General features: G+C 39.6%; 1 pseudogene; it reads left to right on the plus strand.

The window, feature by feature from the left end:
• Positions 1 to 377: 377 nt before the first annotated feature.
• LOC150004431 (melanoma inhibitory activity protein 2 pseudogene) lies at positions 378 to 11,326 on the plus strand (annotated as a pseudogene).
• The last annotated feature ends 7,296 nt before the right edge of the window (positions 11,327 to 18,622 follow it).

Below are 18,622 nucleotides of genomic sequence, written 5' to 3' on the forward strand. Positions count from 1 at the left end.
ATTGCCGTGTTTCTCCTAAGCTGGGAACAGCCCAGTCAGGCAACTCAAATTTCCCCTGTTCTATGCATGTCCCCAAATGACTGGGAAACTGCAGCAAATATTGATCTTGAGGTTACAAAGAAATTTTAGCAAGTATGCAAATTTGCAAATACAGCACCTGTGATTACAGTAAGTCCTCACTTAATGTTGTTGGCAGGTTCTTGGACCTGTGTCAAAACAAGTATTAAGTTCCTATAGTACCTCACCAACGTTAGAACCAAAAGGTTTTAAATTAAAATTTCATACACATATGTATCCATAGGGAGAGAGGAGGGATGATAAAGATGAGAAGAAAATCTGTGGCATGAAAGCCTTGCTCAGTGAAGGGCCTAGCAGTGATGAGGCTGAGCTCAGCAAGAGCTATTGCTGCCTTGGTTTACCCAGCCTGCAGAAGAGAACATGTGCATAGGGCATCCACCCACCAGACGCACAAGGAGGCTGTGGCCGCAGATAGCAGCAAAAGCCACTATCTGCCCCATGTATGTTGGATTCCTTTTCTGACCCCTGCCAACAGAAAAAGTCCCCAATCCTTCTTGTTCTCCAGAGCCCAGCTCTGAGTAAAGCACCTGCTTGCTTTTCAAGGTTCAAACACTGGAGCCTGTAAAAAGGTCTGGACCCGATAAACCTTATTTTACCACAAGAGAAGGTGAGCTGAGGCAGGTCCTGTCTCTATGCTGACAGTAGACCCAGGCCAGAAACTTCCCAGGTAAGAGCTCTTCCAATGTCATCCTACAAACAGGAGTTGGACTGCTTCCACTGTGACCTCATTTAATCCAAATATTGTTTTTATTCTTAATAAAATAAAATATATACAAAGTATCTCAAAAGCACATAAAGTGTATGTCTTCTATAATCCCCTCCCACCACACCAGAAGTAGCTTCCTGAATTAGCTCCCATTCATATCACAATTGCACAAATGAGGAAACTTGAGTTCCAGAAGATTGTGCAGTATGAAAGCTGATAAGTGGCAGAGCTGGCAGTGGGACCAAAGCTGCTATAAGCCCACTGCAGGATACACTTTTAATCAGTAAAGTATCCTGAATATAGGGTGACCATCAAAACTGGTGACTCATATAAGGCGTAAATTTTGGCTATTTCAAAACATTTTATTCATGATTTTGTTGTGGGTTTTTTGTTTTTGCTTTTTTTGAGACTAGAACATAGAAAGCCCTACCATTGGACAACATTTGGCTGAATTTAAATAGCTATGAGATGCAGATGTTATATTATTATTTGAATTTTTTCCATGTTAACCTTATTACCATCCTAAGGTTTTAATGCTTCCAGCGTGCAGAAGGAAAACTTTTTAATTGTTAAAAAAATTGTTCTGTCACTTTATGAACTCATCAGCATTTATTAATATTCTAAAGGGGTTGGCTTGCTCCCACTTCTTATCAGATCCTCTTTTTTACTGTATTATCTCTGTTAATTCACAAAGAGCAAGGAATGTATAAAGGAAATTTGCTTGTAGGGCTTTTACTTTGAAGGGAAAGAGCTCAAATCAATTCAACTCTGTTTGCAAAAAACTTCAAAGCCTTTAAGAAAGTACCTCCCTTTAATTCAGTTTGTTAGACTTGTTCCCCTATTTAAAGGTAAAAAGATGAAAGAAAGTTAATCCTCCATAAATTCTCCCTCCTGTTATGCCCAGAGGTTCAATACAATACCTTTTTGCTTAGTAATTCTAACAAGAGAAAGATAGGCAAGAGCCAATAATTAGCAGAGCTGCAAACTGCCATTGTTTGAAGTGGCTCTCCAGACATACCTTACTTAACCCCAAGATCCACATGAAGTCCAAATATATGCTCCTCTCACTCCCATGCTGCCTCATTCTTGAGTAAGTCTGACTTCTCAAGAGCACCCCAGAAGGTGCTATGGAAATTTTTAAAAATATTAATATAATCATTTGTCTCTGGAAAATCACTTCGAAGTAAAGACTAAATTTTTATTTTCAGTTTTCTTAAAATTGCTACCACTTAAATAAACTACACTTCATTGATACTTAGGGTTATCCATTTCATCTGCAAAAAACAGAGTAACCCCTCCGCCCCCCCCCCCCATATCTTCTTATTTCTAGTTTAGGATAAGCTTCTAAAATCCTAAACATGTTGGTCTTTGCTTATTTTATATTACTAGATGAAAAATCCTCAGATTGATTGAGGAGCTCTTGAATATTACAAAAGGATGCTCTTCTCAGTCTATAAAACCCTACGGGCTATCTATTCAATGGCAATGCAGGCCTGAATATTATTTTCTTAAAGCTCCATAACTTGTCAAAAAAAAATAACTCTTCACCCATGTTCCCAGTTATTGGCCTAATGCAGTATTAGAACTTTTAAAGAGTTAATTAACATTCCCATTGTTGGATGAAATGGCAATAAAACAAAAATTCCTTCCAAAAACATGCAAATAATTTTCTGAAATAATTGAGAAAGAGGAAATAGGGGTTATTGTTTAATAGGTACAGGCTTTCTGATCGGGGTGATGATAAAAGTTCTGTAAATGGACAGTGATAATGGTTGTACAATATTAGGAATGCACTTAATGTCCCTGGTTTGTACATTAAAAATGGTTAAAATAGTACATTTTATATCATACAGGTTTTACCACAAAATGAAAATTAATAAATCAATGAAAAAAAGCTTTATAGTAAAATGTTAAATAATTCAGGGCTGAGAAATAAGTACAAAAATGATACAACATTTCTGATGGATAAATTTTCACAATTAGATATCAAAAATAGAATAACATGAAACTTTTAACACACCAATTCCACTTCCATCAATTTATTCTAAGGACATAATTTAAAATGTGCACAAAATCTTTATGTAGAAGAGCATTTGTGATAACATTGTAAGAGAAAATTGTTAAGAAAATGTTGGGAGGACCTAAATGTCCAACAATATTAGTTTAATAAATTCTGTTTAAATTTAGTGCAATAAATAAGACAGAGAACAGGCCGACAGCTCTGGAAGTTAAGACTGGGATTGAGCAAAAAAGAGAAGAAAAAGAAAGAACTCATGGACACAGAAAACTGTGGTGATTGCAGGGGTAAGGGGCATGGATGGAGGTGGAAGAGGGTATGGGGGGATGAATGGTGATGGAAAAATAAACAAATAAAATTTTTTTTTAAAGTTACACTTATCTCTTGGCTACACATCCCTTAGTATTTTCTTCTTCTAACTTTATATTAAATCTCAGCATTCCTCTGCTTCTTTCTAAGTCTGTCTTTCAATTACCAATGGTTCACACAACAATTACTGATAACTTCCATGGTGTCAGGACCATGAGAGGTGCTGGGAATAAAGCTTTCAACAACTCAGACAAAATACTTTCTCTCATGAAGTTTATAAACTTTGGGGAGAACACAAAGAAGAAAATCAGCAATTATCACATGACAAGTGTTAGGATACAGGATGGTCAGGAAGTGTGTTGACCAGCCCCTAAACCAGATCTGGGTGCATCTGGGATGACTTTCTGAGCAGAAATTAAGCAGGGGAAGAACATAAAGGGAAAAGAAGAATGTTCCAGGCATAGATAATGTTCCAGGCATGTATAAGGACTCAGAGATAAAAGAGAACAAAGTATCTTTAAGAAACTAAATTAAAACCACAATGAGATACCACCTTACACCAGTCAGAATGGCCATCATTAACAAATCAACAAACAACAGGTGCTGGTGAGGATGTGAAGAAAAGGGAACCCTAGTGCACTGTTGGTGGGAATGCAGACTGGTGCAGCCACTATGAAAAACAGTATGGAATTTCCTCAAAAACTAAAACTGGGAATATACCCCAGGAATCCCGAATCACCAATTCAAAAGAATCTATGCACCCCTATGTTCATAGCAGCATTATTTATAATAGCCAAGTGCTGGAAGCAGCCTAAGTGCCCATCATTGGATGAGTGGATCAAAAAAATCTGTGGTACATTTACACAATGGAATACTACATAACAGAAAGAAAGAAGGAACTCCTACTTTTCATGACAGCATGGCTGGAACTGGAGAGTATTATGTTAAGTGAAATAAGCCAGGCAGCAAAAGACAAATACCATATGATCTCACCTATAAAAGGAACCCAATGAATAAAACAAACAAATGAGCAAAATAGAACCAGAGGCATGGAAATAAGGAACAGAGTGACCATAACCAGAGGTGAGGGGGGATGGAGATAAGAGGAGAAATAAGGGGAAGGGTCTAGTTAAGGAAAAAGTATAAAGAACCCATGAACATGGACAATGGAGTGGGAATTGACTGTGGGAGAGGGAGGGTGGGCGGGCAGAGGAGAGCAACAGGGGGAAAATTGGGACAATTAGAAAAGAACAACAATTTAAAAAGGCAAAAACATAAAAACAAAAACAGAACCCACCTGTAATTCTTTCAGAATAACAGGAGCATAGAGATGCCAGCAAAAGATAGCAAGAAATACATCTGTGACTGTGCAGCTTCAAGTTATACTTAATCTGAAAACCAAACGCCTAGTTGACTCACCTACTGGTGTTTCTACAGGAATAAGCTATATGGAGCCCAATTTCATATGTCCCATGCTAAACTCACTATCTACATCCCTCTCTCCAACCCTGGTTCTTCTGTTTGAATGAATAATGTCACCAGAAACCCATAAGCCACACATAGTTCCTTCCAGTGCCCTTGGGGTGGACTTCTGTGGGGAGGAGAAGGTGGAGGTACAGAGGGAAGTTGGGCTGTGGTGATGTCAGCCTGATAGAGGCCTCATGGAGCCCACAAGGAATATGGGAGCTGAGTCATCTCTGAACATTGTTCCAGGTTCATTTGATTTTTGTGGCTCCACCTCAGTCAGTCACTGGATATGAGCTGCCCAATAGAGAGAGGCCTTGGGAAGTAGTTAGGAGTGACTGACAGCCCTCCCTGCAGTGGTACAAATCCTTTCTTAGGGGGATGTGCAAGCCTATCTCCATGCTCATTACGAACACAATGAAAGTCCTTTCCTATCTACTTCCTAAGTATTTCTTGAATCAGCCTTGTTTCTCTCTATTTCTACTTTCCAAACGTTATATTGGCCTCTTCCTTAGTTGTCATTGTCACATTCTGGGGCCCCACCAAGCCTCTCTCCACACTTCAGTTCTAATTCTAGTAGTCTTCCCCAAACTCAAATCTGGTTGTCATTCTCTTGCTCAAAACCTTTCATAGCATCTCAATACACTTAGGGTACAATCTGAACACCCAATTATATATTACAGTCCTTATCTCACATTTGACCTTGACTCAGCAGTGTGGTTACTCATCTCCCCAACTCACTGACCATGCTCATACTGTCCACTTGATTTCCTGGACCCCCAACACTTTTCTTCCTCACAGAGCCTTTGAGCCAGAGTCACCCCTCTGCTCTTGGTCTGGTTAATTCTGACTTATTTTTCAAGTCTCAGCTTAAATATTCTTCCTTCCACAAAGCTATGGTTCTATCATGCACCTGTTCTCTTACATCACTGTGTGGTATATTAGTTTCCTGTTTCTTTCTCACTAAACTATTAGCTTCATCATGGCAGGGACTCTGTTGATTTTGCCCAGAAACAGTGATTGGCTTAGACTGCAGCCCCTAGTACTTCATTGCACTAGTGATACAATGCTGGCCTGGAAACATGCTCAAGAGTCATTGTGCAATGAGGAAAGCACATCCTCACATAAAATTTATGGTATTATCTCATTTGGTAGGGAAAAAATGTTCTGAGAAAAAAATCTCAGTGAACAAATACCAACTTGATAACTGAAATAGTCAACCTGTTTACTGAAGGGGTGAGGTCATCAGTCTGTTTGGTTTGGGTTTTGTTTATCTGCACTTTCTGAAATTATGGGAGACATGAGCATTATTTGCTTTGATAATGATAATAAAAAATGAGGATTTTATAGAAAGGTAAATTAGAAAATTCAAGATGTGGAGCTGCAAAATCTACTATTTCAGAGTGCATAGCTTTGCCAAGAATAGACTTCTGAGTTAGTTTGTTAAATCTACAAAAATAAGAGAATTTACTCAACTCCTGACTCTTGAGTTCAAGGATTGGAATTCTAAATGTTCATTGTTACATTCTGCTTCTATTAAAAAAGAAAATATTGCTGCTTCCCTAGAAACAGACTTTGTTTTTCAATGTTGGTGTTATCTACGCTAAATTTTTCCTCTTTTCATTAAATCTGTATATTTTGGAAGAATGCTTCAAGTACTATCAGAAAGCACTTCACCTTCAAATTACTTTTCTTGTACTGATTGACTAGGTCACACAATATTTCTAACTGCAGCAAGGCAAGACCAAGCATATCACAGCTCTTCTCACTATGTGGATCTATTGTTAGGGCCTTTGGGATGTTAATCAGGATGGTAAAATCATATATTTAGTCTACATTTGTGTTTGTTCAGTGCCAACATCTTTATTTCAAGAACAGCATGATTTATTAGTTGTGTGTGAAAAGCACTTCACAGCACATTGATGATCTTTGCTCTTTTTCCAGATCCTCTCAGAAATCTCAGCTTCCCGGTTTCTCACCTTCCCCCGCCCCCTGATGGAAAACAGCAGGTTTTTAGGCAGCAACTCCTTTGGGTGTGTGTGTGGTGGTGGTGGTGGGGGGGGGGGGGGGGGGGTCATGTGGCTACTGACAGTAAATGATGGAGATTAATTGAATACTCACTAGCACCATTAACACATTAACCTTCTAGCCAGTTTATCTTGGCATCTAGATGAGAATGGTTTTTGCAAAACTGAACACAAACCCAGCTCAGTTTTAAAATGGGGAAATAGAAGAGGGTGTAGGCAATCAGCTAAGGGAAAGATTCTCTGAAAGATGACTTAGATTCTCAAGAGTGGCAAAATGCAAGACTCAGAAAGGAAATAGCTAAGGCAGGGGGAGAATATTCCCCTTATAATTTTACCAAGCTTCTTAGAGAAGTTTTCAATCAGATTGTTTGGAATGGTCTGTGAGCCCTATTGTATCACTCAAGGTAGGAGAGGTAAGTTGAGAACTGGACACTAAGGTAAGCAATGTCCATGCATGCATGCATTATCTCACTAATCATAACAGCCCTGAGAGGTGGGTGTTGCTATTCTCATCTTACAGACACAGACGCAGAGATTCAGAGAGGTTCAGCAATGTGCCCAGGGCCCTATAGTTAGATTGCCCAGGCCAGGTCCTTACTCTTCTCTTACTATATCTATGGAGTCAGCAAAGGGGCTCTCAGACCTTATACCTCATCTTTTCTGCAGCTACCCTCATTCCCTCCAACACCCCATTCTGTCTCAGGCTTTAAACACTATCTCAGTCCAAACCTCTGAACTCAATCTGCTACCTTTAACTGCCTATCTACACTTTACTGAAATGTTTAGTATGCATACTAATGTCACATGTCCCCAACCAAACCCTTCTTAGTATACCCATTCTCTGGAACAGCAGCTCAATTCTTCTAGTTAATGGGTCAGGAATTTACAGTCAGCTCTAATTGCTCTTTCTCACCCCCCACCTCTGATGCAAGGAAGAAATCCTGTTGCTTCTACCTACAGAATAGATCCAATGTCTGACCACTTCCCCCACCTCCACTGCCTGCACTAGTCTAGCACACCCTGGATTTAACAGCTTTCTGCCTCCACCTCTCCTACATGTCTATTTTCTGCACAGCAGTGTCCAGCTGCTCCCCAGTGGCTCCCATCTGGTTCAGATGAAAGCCAAAATCCTTTCACTGTCTCCAGAAGCTTCCCCACACCCACCTTGGGACCTCATTTCTACATCAATCCCATGGCTCTAGTCTCATTGGCCTCCCCGCTGTTCCTCAAATGCATAAGGGGCATTAGGGACTTTGCACTCAGATATCTCCTTACTTCCCTGAGTATTTGCTAGAATGTCCTTCAGTGAGGTCTTCCCATCTGCTTGCTTTACAATTGCTTCACCAGTAACACACACTCTCTCTATAGCCTTTCCAGCATGTATATCCCACACAGCACTGAATGTATCTGCTGCACTAAATGGTTTACTCTCCCCATCTCCACAAGATAGAAAGGAAGTGCTAAGAAGACAAGGAGTGCTTATTGTTTAGTTCTCTGGGTCACTACTTTCCCTGGAAGAGCTCCTGAGCATGGCAAGCATTGAATAAACATTTGTTGAACAGAAGATTGAATATATTTTCATAACTCTTACCCTGCATACTTAAATGGAATTTGACATTGAATATCTCCTAAAGAACTTCCAGTTAAGATGGCGGATAGGTAAACACTGTGCTTACCTCCTCCCATGACCACATCAAAATTACAACTAAACTACAGAACATCTATCATTGAGAACCACCTGAAGTTTAGCTGAACAGAAGTCCTATAACTAAGAATATACAGAAGGAGCCACATGAAGACTAATAGGAGAGGCAAAGACATGGATCAGGCAAGCCCCATCCTCATCATGTGGCAGTTAAGACATAAGAAATGGGAGGGATATTTCAGCTGCAGAGGTCTCCCTGAGGAGCAAGAGGACCAGTTCCACACTAGGCCCACACAGCCCAAGATTCCAGTGCCAGAAAGAGAAGTCCCCATAACTTCTGTCTGTGGAAACCAGTAGGGACTCTGGCTGAGTGAGATGGAGAGCTTCTGGAGTCCCAGGCATTCTTCTTAAAGGGCCCATGCACAGATTTGCTCATTGACAAACTCACTTCCTCTGAGGTCCAGCACTGGGACTCAGCTGAATAAAAGCAAGGGACATAGGAGGAGGGACTTAATTGCCTGTCTTTAGAGTGAGGGCTTGGAGGAACAACATTCTCCCAGATAGAAGTGTTTTCAGGGACTTTTGGATCATCTGGATGCAAAGGGCTGAGACTCCACCATAAGCAGTGTAGACACTTGAGGCCTGTTGGCCACATTCCCTTCAACAAATCCCCAGAGCAGGCTCTGCAGTGGTTTAGTTCAGATGTCTGGTATGGGTTTGGGTTCTGGACAGAACTCTGTGTACTCTGCTGCTTAGTGTGGCTCATCCAGACCCTGGCTGCAGATGCTATATCCAAGGCAACCCTGGCACCATGGTGGAGCTCAGGACATCCCCCTAGCCATGCTTGTGGCTGGTTCTGGGAAAGCTACTCAGGCAGCATTGCCTGAAGATAGAAAAGATCCTTATCCCTATGGTTTCCCATGGAAATTGCTGATATGTGCAGCTATTGCTGGATTTTTTGTTTTCTTGTTTTTGTGGAGAAATTTTCAATTAGAAGCTGATTTTATGTGGAAAGAGAGAAAAAGCTTGCTGTATAACCTTTTATACTAATTTTAAAAAATGTAAACTTCTTGAAAAACTTAGCCTCTTAAAAAGAGTATAAAGGCCTAGAGTCATTAAAGGATTACAGCTTTGAGGAGTCAACAGAAACTCAAAGCTGGGAGGCAATCTGTGAAAAACTGAACAATTCCAAATATGAATTGAGGATGAAATACTTTTTCTAGAAAAAGCATTAAAAGAAGAGCAATCTAAACATTCTAAACAAGAACTGATGGTGGATATTTCAAAAAGGATACAGTCCTTAGCAGATGAATCAAAATCATTCAAATCACAAGTAGCTAAAGCCAAAACAACCTTCAAAATATTTTAAATGAATGAAGAATGACTTAAGGTAACTATAAAAGATGTTTTGAGTGAAAGTTCCCAGTTCTAGAGGAGCCAGAAACAACTTTTACAAGAAGCTGAAGGATTGAAAGAACAAGTGAGTGAACTCAATAAACAGAAAATAATATTTGAAGACTTCAAAATATATGAAAAACAAGTTCTATATGATAAAGAAGATCAGATTGACTCTCTGACTGATTGCTTTCTAAAGATTCAAGACTGGACTACTATGCTTGGAGAAAACTTAACTGATGATAGCTTGGAATTGTAAATGAAAGGTGATTTAGAAAATTGTGCACTCTTAGGTAATCAACCAAAAGAAATTTTGAAGCAGCTCAATCATGCTGCTAAGTTAAAGGCTTCTTTAAAAACCCTAGAAGGAGAAAGAAACCAAATTTACACATTAAATGAAGTTCATAAGACAAAGGAAGAGCTTATAGAGTGTATTAAAACTCTCCAGACCAAACAAGCATCTTTGCAGTCAGAAAATAAACATCTAGAAAATGAGAACCAAAAGCTTCAGAACAAACTTAAAGTAATGACTGAACTGTATCAAGAAAATGAAATGACTCTTCACAGGGAATTAACAGTAGAAGAACATTACTGGTTAGAGAAAGGAAAAACTTTCCAAAGTAGATGAACAGATACATCAGCCATGCAGCTGAAGAACTGAAGACCTATAAAAAGTGAACCAAAAAGTTTGATGAATAATTGGAGAGAATCATTCATTCTTGTCAAAAGCAAATTATTTAACATGAGAAAAAAAAGCACATTATAATTGGTTGGCAGCTAAGACTGCTAAAAGAAACCTCAGTGATTTAAAGAAAGGAAATTATTACATCAGATAAAAATGAACTGAAACAGAGCTTAAATTTAAACTTTTAGAAAGAGATTCCTATGCACTTGATGTTCCAAATACAGCATTTGATAAAGAGCACTCACCATATTGTCCCTCACCATTGGGTCAACCATCTGAAATGAGAACTTTCCTCTCCCACACAACTTTGTTGGAAGGTCCACTCAGACTCTTACCTTTGCTTCCAGGGAGATGAGAAAGAGGCTCAAGAGGCTCAGGGAATCCTCTGGATCATCAGGTTAGTAATAAAGAGGAGAATCAAGCTATAATAAGTTATCTGATCCTCCCAGGGAACCGCTGACCCTCAATCTCTTTCACCTCCATGGGAACAGAATTATAGGTTGATGATTCCTCCATTAGACCAACCTTATCCTAATCCAACTCTTCTACCACAAAGAGAAGACAGATCTCCTTCTATTACTGGTAGATTTTCTGGACCAGAAGAACTCAGAAGTTTTAATATGCCGTCACTGGAGAAAGCAGATGGGCCAATGTCTTTGGAAATGGAATCCAGTAGAAATGTTAGCAAATGTTAAATCTTGGAAATTTAAATGTGTTTGTTCCATCTCTCCTCACCAAAAGTGAAGTGACTGGTGCTGGCTTTGTTCCTCCAATCAGAAGTCCATTGTTTCCAATGGATACAAGGGACCCATATATGAGAAGAAATACTTTTTCTCTACCTCAAGAAAGCATGTGTAGAGTTTCTCATGATTATTTTCCTTCAAGGGACTCTCATGGTCCACCACCTCCTCCATTTGCAGTGAGAAATGTTTATTTACTGAGAGCTTTTCCTCGTTATCTTCCCCTAACACCCAGATTTTCCCTCATCCCTCCATCCTGAAAGTAGACGTCAGTTCCCATTAGGTTGAGTCTGCCTAAAATTAGCCTACTACTGAATGAACATCCAGAACCACAAGATACTTGACAATATTTTTGGTCTGTCTTCAAATGTAACTTTGACTTCTCTTATTTTCAATTTAAGTAATGGCTGTTACTTAAGTGATTATACTTATGCTCAAATTAGAGCTTAATGGAATCACATTCTCAGGATAGTATTTTGTAAATAAAGATGATTTAAATATGAATCTTATGAATAAATTCATTTTATTTTATTCTACATAGTATAATTATTTAATTTTATTAATGAATCCACAACCACATAAACAATAATGGGAGTTTTCTATATGTAGTCTTGTATTTGGGGATGTTTTAAACTCCAAAGGTGCGTTTTTATTCCAAGCATTGTAGACAAATGTGAAAGAAACTTTATGCTTAATTAAATAAATTTTAATTGATTTAAAGACTTGTTTGGCATTGATAATTATAATAAAATTATTTTAAAAGAAGAAGTGCTGGCAGATGTCATTGTTCCTTTGTTGAGCTCTGTGCCCAACACAGTGTGCAGGTGCAGGTAGGTGGCATCAACCTAGCTAACACTGTTCACCCCACTCTGGTGATTCCTTAAGACCCTATCCCACCCAACTTGCAAGCCCACCCAATCCCCTTCCAATGGCTTTTCCATACAAACAGCCATCTTGGCTCATGATGCAGACTTTCCTAAAAATTTAACAAAGATTCACAACCCTCAAACAAGAAGCATGTGGTTTCAGCATGCCCCATACCTTTTGCTAAGCATCCCCAACCTGGCACTCATGGCAGCTGACCTCAGTTTGAAGCTTAGCCTCTCCCAGTCACCTCCAAATTCAGCACAACAGGAAACCATCTACACATCACTACAAAGTGGCCCTGGACTGAGCACAGGCAGCAATGAACCTTGGCCTATACCTGAGCCCCTCCCAAGAGACCTTAGGACCAAGAAATTTGGTGGCCAGCTTCTGATAATCCCAGAGCACTACCCAACCACTTCCACAAATGACACAAGTAAAGGGTAGACTCAGTAGGCATATCCTGCTCTGTGGGATCAGCCCTTGTATAAGAGCACCTCTGCTGTAGTCACGGCCATTCCTCACAGACAATCACTTCTACTGATGTGCCAACAGCAATCAAAGCTCAAAAACAGGAGGTCACACAAAACCCATACAATGTACACATCTGAAACACCTGGTTCAGGTGAACACAGAGACTGAGCAACTAGGTCCCACAGGACACCTACTACATAAGACCACCCTGCCAAGGTCAGAAGACATAGCAGGTCCACCTAGTACATAGAAACACAGCAGGGAGTCAATCAAAATTAGAAGACAAAGAAACATGTCTTAAGTGAAAGTACAGAACAAAATTCCAAATAAAGAACTAAACAAAATGGAGACAGTCTACCAGACGCACAGTTTAAAACACTGCTTATAAGGATGCTCAATGAACTTAGGGGAAGAGTAGATGAATTCAGTGAAAATTTTAACAAAGAGATAGGAAACAAAAAACAGAAATAGAAAACAAGAAAAAAAAGTCAGAAATGAAGATTACAGTAACCGAAAAGAAGAATACATTACAGGGAATCAACAGATTAGATATAAATAATAAAATGGCAATAACTACATATCTATCAATAATTACTTTATATAAATGAATTCAATGTTCGAATCAAAGAGATAGGGTGGCTGAATGCTTAAGAAAACAAGAGCCATATATATGCTGCCTATACAAGGCCCATTTCATATTGAAAGACATACACAGACTGAGAGTAAAGAGATGGAAAAAGATATTTCATGCAAATGGAAATGAAAAAAAGCTGGGGCAGCAATTTTATATCAGACAAAATAGACTATAATAAGAGACAAAGAAGGACCTAGCAATTTCAATTCTGGGTACTTATCTAAAGAAGTCCAATACACTAATTTGAAAAAAAAAAATGCATCTCTATGTTCACTGAAACATTATTAAAATAAGCAAAGTATTTTTAAAAAGTATATTTTATTGATTATGTTACAGTAGTCACAATTTTTTTCCCTTTGCTCTCCTCTGCCCAAAACCCACCTTCCCTTCAACAATTCCCTCCCCCCCACACTTAGTTCATGTCCACGGGTCATACATATAAGTTCTTTGGCTTAACCCTTTCCTATACTATTCTTAACTTCCTCCTGTCTATTCTGTATCAGCCAATTATGCTTCTTAATTCCTGCACCATTTCCTCATTTGCTCCCCTCCCCCTCCCTACTGATAACCCTCCAAATGATCCCCATACCTATGATTCTGTTCCTATTCTGGTTTGTTTAGTTGGATTTTGTTTTTATTTTTTAGATTCAGTTGTTGATAGTGGTGAGTTTGTTGTCATTATAGTGTTCATAAATTTGACCTTCTTTTTCTTAAGAAAGTCCCTTTAACATTTCATATAATAATGGCTTGGTGATGATGAACTCTTTGAGCTTTACTTTGTCTGGGAAACACTTTATCTTCCCTTCCATCATCATAAATGATAGTTTTGCTAGATAGAGTAATCTTGGTTGTAGGTCCTTGGTTTTTATCACATTGAATACTTCTTGTCAGTCCCTTCTTGCCTGTAAAGCTTCTTTTGAGAAATCAGCTGACAATCTTATAGGCACGCCTTTGTAGGTAACTCTCTGCTTTTCTCTTGCTGCTTTTAAGATTCTGTCTTTATCTTGAACCTTTGGCACTTTAATTATGATGTGTCTTGGTGTGGTCCTTTTGGGATCTAGCTTGTTTGGGACTCTCTGTGCTTCCCGGACTTGTATGTCTATTTCCTTCGCCAAATTTGGGAAGTTTTTCCTCATTATTTTTCACATAAGCTTTCAATTTCTTGCTCTTTCTCTTCTTCCAGCACCCTTATAATTCATATGTGAGCATATTTAAAGTTGTCCCAGAGGTTCCTAAGCCTCTCCTCATTTTTTCAATTCTTATTTGCTCATTCTGTACTGGTTGACTGTTTTTTATTTCCTTATTTGCCAACTCATTGATTTGAACCCCGGTTTCCTTCCCTTCACCATTGGTTATGTGTCAGTTTTCCTTTGTCTCATTTAACATAGCCTTCACTTCTTCCCTTATGTATTTGCTGTACTCAGACATATCTGTCAAGCTGGTGAGCATTTTTATCACCAGTGTTTTGAACTCTACAACTGTTAGGTTAGCTATCTCCTCATCACTTAGTTCTCCCACTGGAACTTTGATCCGTTCCCCCTTTTGGGCCATACTTCTCTACCTCCTCATCTTGACATGCTCCTGTGCTTGTTTGCCTCTGTGTCTTAGGTAAGAGCTGTCACACCTGTTAAATCATAAGGGGTGGAGCTTAAGTATTCATCAGTATGGGGCAACCTGTTTCACCACGTTGTGGCCCTGTATTTGAGAGAGGGATCTGAGAGGGAACAATGCCAGCTTGATCAGCACTCACCCCTTTTCCAGGCACTTCTCTCACTTCTGTATGGGACTGGTGCCTCTCTAGCTGTTGTCCTGGCCATCGTTTCCAGAGTGGATGGACCATGGGGGCCCTTTAAACAAGTGTACTCTGCTGAGAGACCATCAGTTTCTTCCTCCGTCCCAAACCTCAACTGGTTTGCATGATCAGAAGCATGAGAATTTATTGTCTCTAGCGTTGGGACCATGAGTGGTGCTGTCTGGTCTGGGGCTGGAACACTCCCCAGGTGTCCCTCCCAACTATTTAAAATGTGTGAATGTGCTTTCCACCAGCCTTTCACTTGTCGCTGCTGCTGCCGCCGAATCTGCTGCCACCACCATATTGTGTCGTTTCTGCTCCAGCTCCACCTCTCCTACCTGTCTGGATGAGTATTTCTTCTTTATATCTTTGTTTGTTGGACTTCCATGTAGCTCAATTTTCTGGAACTTCTGGTCATCTTTAGTTTTGAGGTAGTTGTATTCCTTCTTAGTTGTGGAGGGGGACACAGCATTTCTGTCTAGGCTTCCATCTTGGCTGGAAGTCCTACAATAAGCAAGATATTGAAGCAACCTAAGTGTCCATTGATAGACAAATGGATAGGGAAGAATTGATACATACATACAATGAAATATTACTTAGTCAATAAAAAGAGTGAAATCTTTCCTTTAGAGACAACATTTTAAAAAGTCTGAAATCTTTCCTTTAGAGACAGTATTTTAAAAAGTCAGGAGGGACACAGGGGGACACTCCCAGCACCAGACCAGACCACACAGCTCACATTCTCAGCACCTGGGAAAATAAAGCCTTATTGCTTTTGACTGTGCAGACCAGTGGGGGCTGGGGCGGAGGCAGAAACTGCCAGTCTCTCAGTGGAGTCCACTTGTTGAAAGGGCCCCATGGTCTTAGAACATCTGAAGACCCACCCACTCTGGGAACAACAGCCAGAACAACAGCTAGAGAGGCATCAGTCCCATATGAAAGTGAGAGAAGTGCCTGGAAAAGGAGCGAATGCTGAGCAAGCAACATTGTTCCCTCTCTGACCCTTCCCCCACATACAAGGCCACAACATGGTGAAACAGGTCGCCCTGTGCTGATGAATACCTAAGGCTCTTCCCCTTACAATGTAACAGGTGTGACAGCTCTACCTAAGAGACAGAGGCAACAAACACAGGAGCCCGTCAAGATGAGGAGACAGAGAAATATGGCCCAAAAAGGGGAATGGCTTAAGGTTCCAGTGGGAGAACTAAGCGATGAGGAGATAGCCAACCTAACAAACACAGAGTTCAAGACACTAGTGATAACAATGCTCACAAAAGAAAACTGACACAAAAATCAATGGTAAAGGGAAGGAAACCAGGGTTTAAATCAATGATTTGGAACATAAGAAAAAGAAGAAAAAAAAAAGTCAACCAGTACAGAATGAGAAAACAAGAATTGAAAAAAATGAGGAGAAGCTTAGGAACCTCTGGGGAAACTTTAAACATGCTGATATCTGAACCGTAGGGGGTGACAGAAGGAGAAGAGCAAGAAATTGAAAATTTATGTGAAAAAATAATGAAGAAAAACTCCCCAAATTTGGCGAAGGAAATAGACATATAAGTCCAGGAAGCACAGAGAGTCCCAAGCAAGCTAGACCCCAAAAGGACCACACCAAGACACATCATAATTAAAGTGCCAAAGGTTCAAGATAAAGACAGAATCTTAAAAGCAGCAAGAGAAAAGCAGAGAGTTACCTCCAAAGGAGTGCCTATAAGATTGTAAGCTGATTTCTCAAAAGAAGCTTTACAGGCAAGAAGGGACTGACAAGAAGTATTCAATGTGATAAAAACCAAGGACCTACAACCAAGATTACTCTATCCAGCAAAGCTGTCATTTAGAATGGAACGGCAGATAAAGTGCTTCCCAGACAAGGTAAAGCTAAAGGAGCTCATCCCCATCAAGCTATTATTGTATGAAATATCAAAGGAACTTACTTAAGAAAATAAGCTCAAAATTATGAACATTAAATTGACAACAAACTCACCACTATCAACAACTGAATCTAAAAAATAAAAATAAAATCCAACTAAACAAACCAGAATAGGAACAGAATCATAGGTATGTGGATCATTTAGAGGGTTATCAGCTAGGAGGGGGACGTGGGATAAATGGGGATATGGTACAGGGACTAAGAAGCATAATGGGGTAGTACAAAATAGACAGGATGAAGTTAAGAATAATATAAGAAAGGAGGAAACCAAAGAACTTATATCCATGACCCATGGACATGAACTAAGAGGGGTGGGATTGCTGGAGGGAAGGAGGGTACTGAGCAGAGTGGAGCAAAGGGGAAAAAATTGGGACTACTGTTAGAACATAGTCAATAAAATATAATTAAAAAAATAACAACACTGTATTCATTACACATAAACTTCCCCTTCCCCCTCCTCAGCTCCTGGAAACCACTATTCTACTTTCAGTATCTATAAATGAGTCTCCTAGGTATTTCATAGCAGTGGAATTATACAGTACTTGTCCTTTTGTGTCTAGTTTATTTTATTTAATGTAAAGTCCCTAAGGTTCATCCATGTTTTTGCATGTGTCAGAATTTTCTTCCTTTTAAGACTGAATAATATTCCATTGTATGTAGATACCTCTTTTTGTTTATTCATTTATCTATCAGTGGACACTTGGATTGTTTCCATCTTTTGGCTGTTGTGAAGAATGCTGCTGTGATGTTGGACGTTCAAGTCTGTTCAAATTCCTGCTTTCAATTCTTTTTGAACCCAGAAACAGAGTTGCTGGATCATATGGTAATTTTCACTTTAATTTTCTGAAGATCTTTCATACTGCTCTGTAATTCCAAGGCTGCCTGAGACTCTGAAAACCATATTCCTTAATCTTTCTCACCAGCTGGCTTTTCATTACTTTCTCCCAATGGGAGTAAAAAACAAGAAAGTGAGAGGTTAGAGTAGAGAGCTAGCAGTTCTGCCATCCACAGGAAGTACTATATTCAACAACAAAGAGGAGCAAATAAAACTAGTTCTCCATTCCCCTAGCTTTTCACCTTGACAAATTTCTATTCTTTAGGGTCTCAGTCTTCCTATCTCTAAAAGTAAGAGATAGAAATATTTCTTATAAATCCTTCAGGCTTTAAAATACTATAAGTTATAAACAAAAGACTGTAAAACTATATAAAACACTGTAAAAATTATATACTCTAAAGAATTGAATTAAACCAGTGTGGTCTTATTATGAAAACTTTGCTACTTTCCCCAAAATTCAGACTTCAGCTTTCAACCTTGAAAGAGTAAGTCATACCAGCCCTAGCATCCCATTATAGACAACTATAAAACTGTACTCAATATAGAAAGCAAATTTTTCCAAGCATTGGACAACAGGAAACAGAAGATAGTAATCCTAGAGAAAAGGGAAATACTTGATATAAGTCCCAATTTAGCCTGGCTTTTGGCCCAGGTACACACTCCAGACAGCAGTACAGAGAGGAAGAATGCAAGCAGAGAACTCTGATCTCTCTGACTTGTGCAAGCAGATGTTGAAGTTCAGGTGAAGCAGCTAGAATTTGTGGGGAAAGGTGCTAGGAAAAAAAGATGGCAGAAGTCTGAGTGGATGTACCACATGGTCCTGGGCTGAAGGCTAGACTGCATCCGTCGGCAGCCGTCCGTCTCGAGAGACAATGGCGTAGCTTCTTGAGAGTCTATCTGCACCGTCGAGAATGGCTGTGCAGTCCGATTCGGGAGTGACAATCCCTGCCGCACTTGGTACAGGTGAAGGCAGATGGCTGTTGTTGCTGCTGCTGACGCTGCTTCCGCCTCGATCTTTTCTGGACCG

Source organism: Furipterus horrens, unplaced genomic scaffold, assembly GCF_987537825.1.
Source record: "Furipterus horrens unplaced genomic scaffold, mFurHor1.1.pri manual_scaffold_7, whole genome shotgun sequence".
Taxonomy (NCBI): domain Eukaryota; kingdom Metazoa; phylum Chordata; class Mammalia; order Chiroptera; family Furipteridae; genus Furipterus; species Furipterus horrens.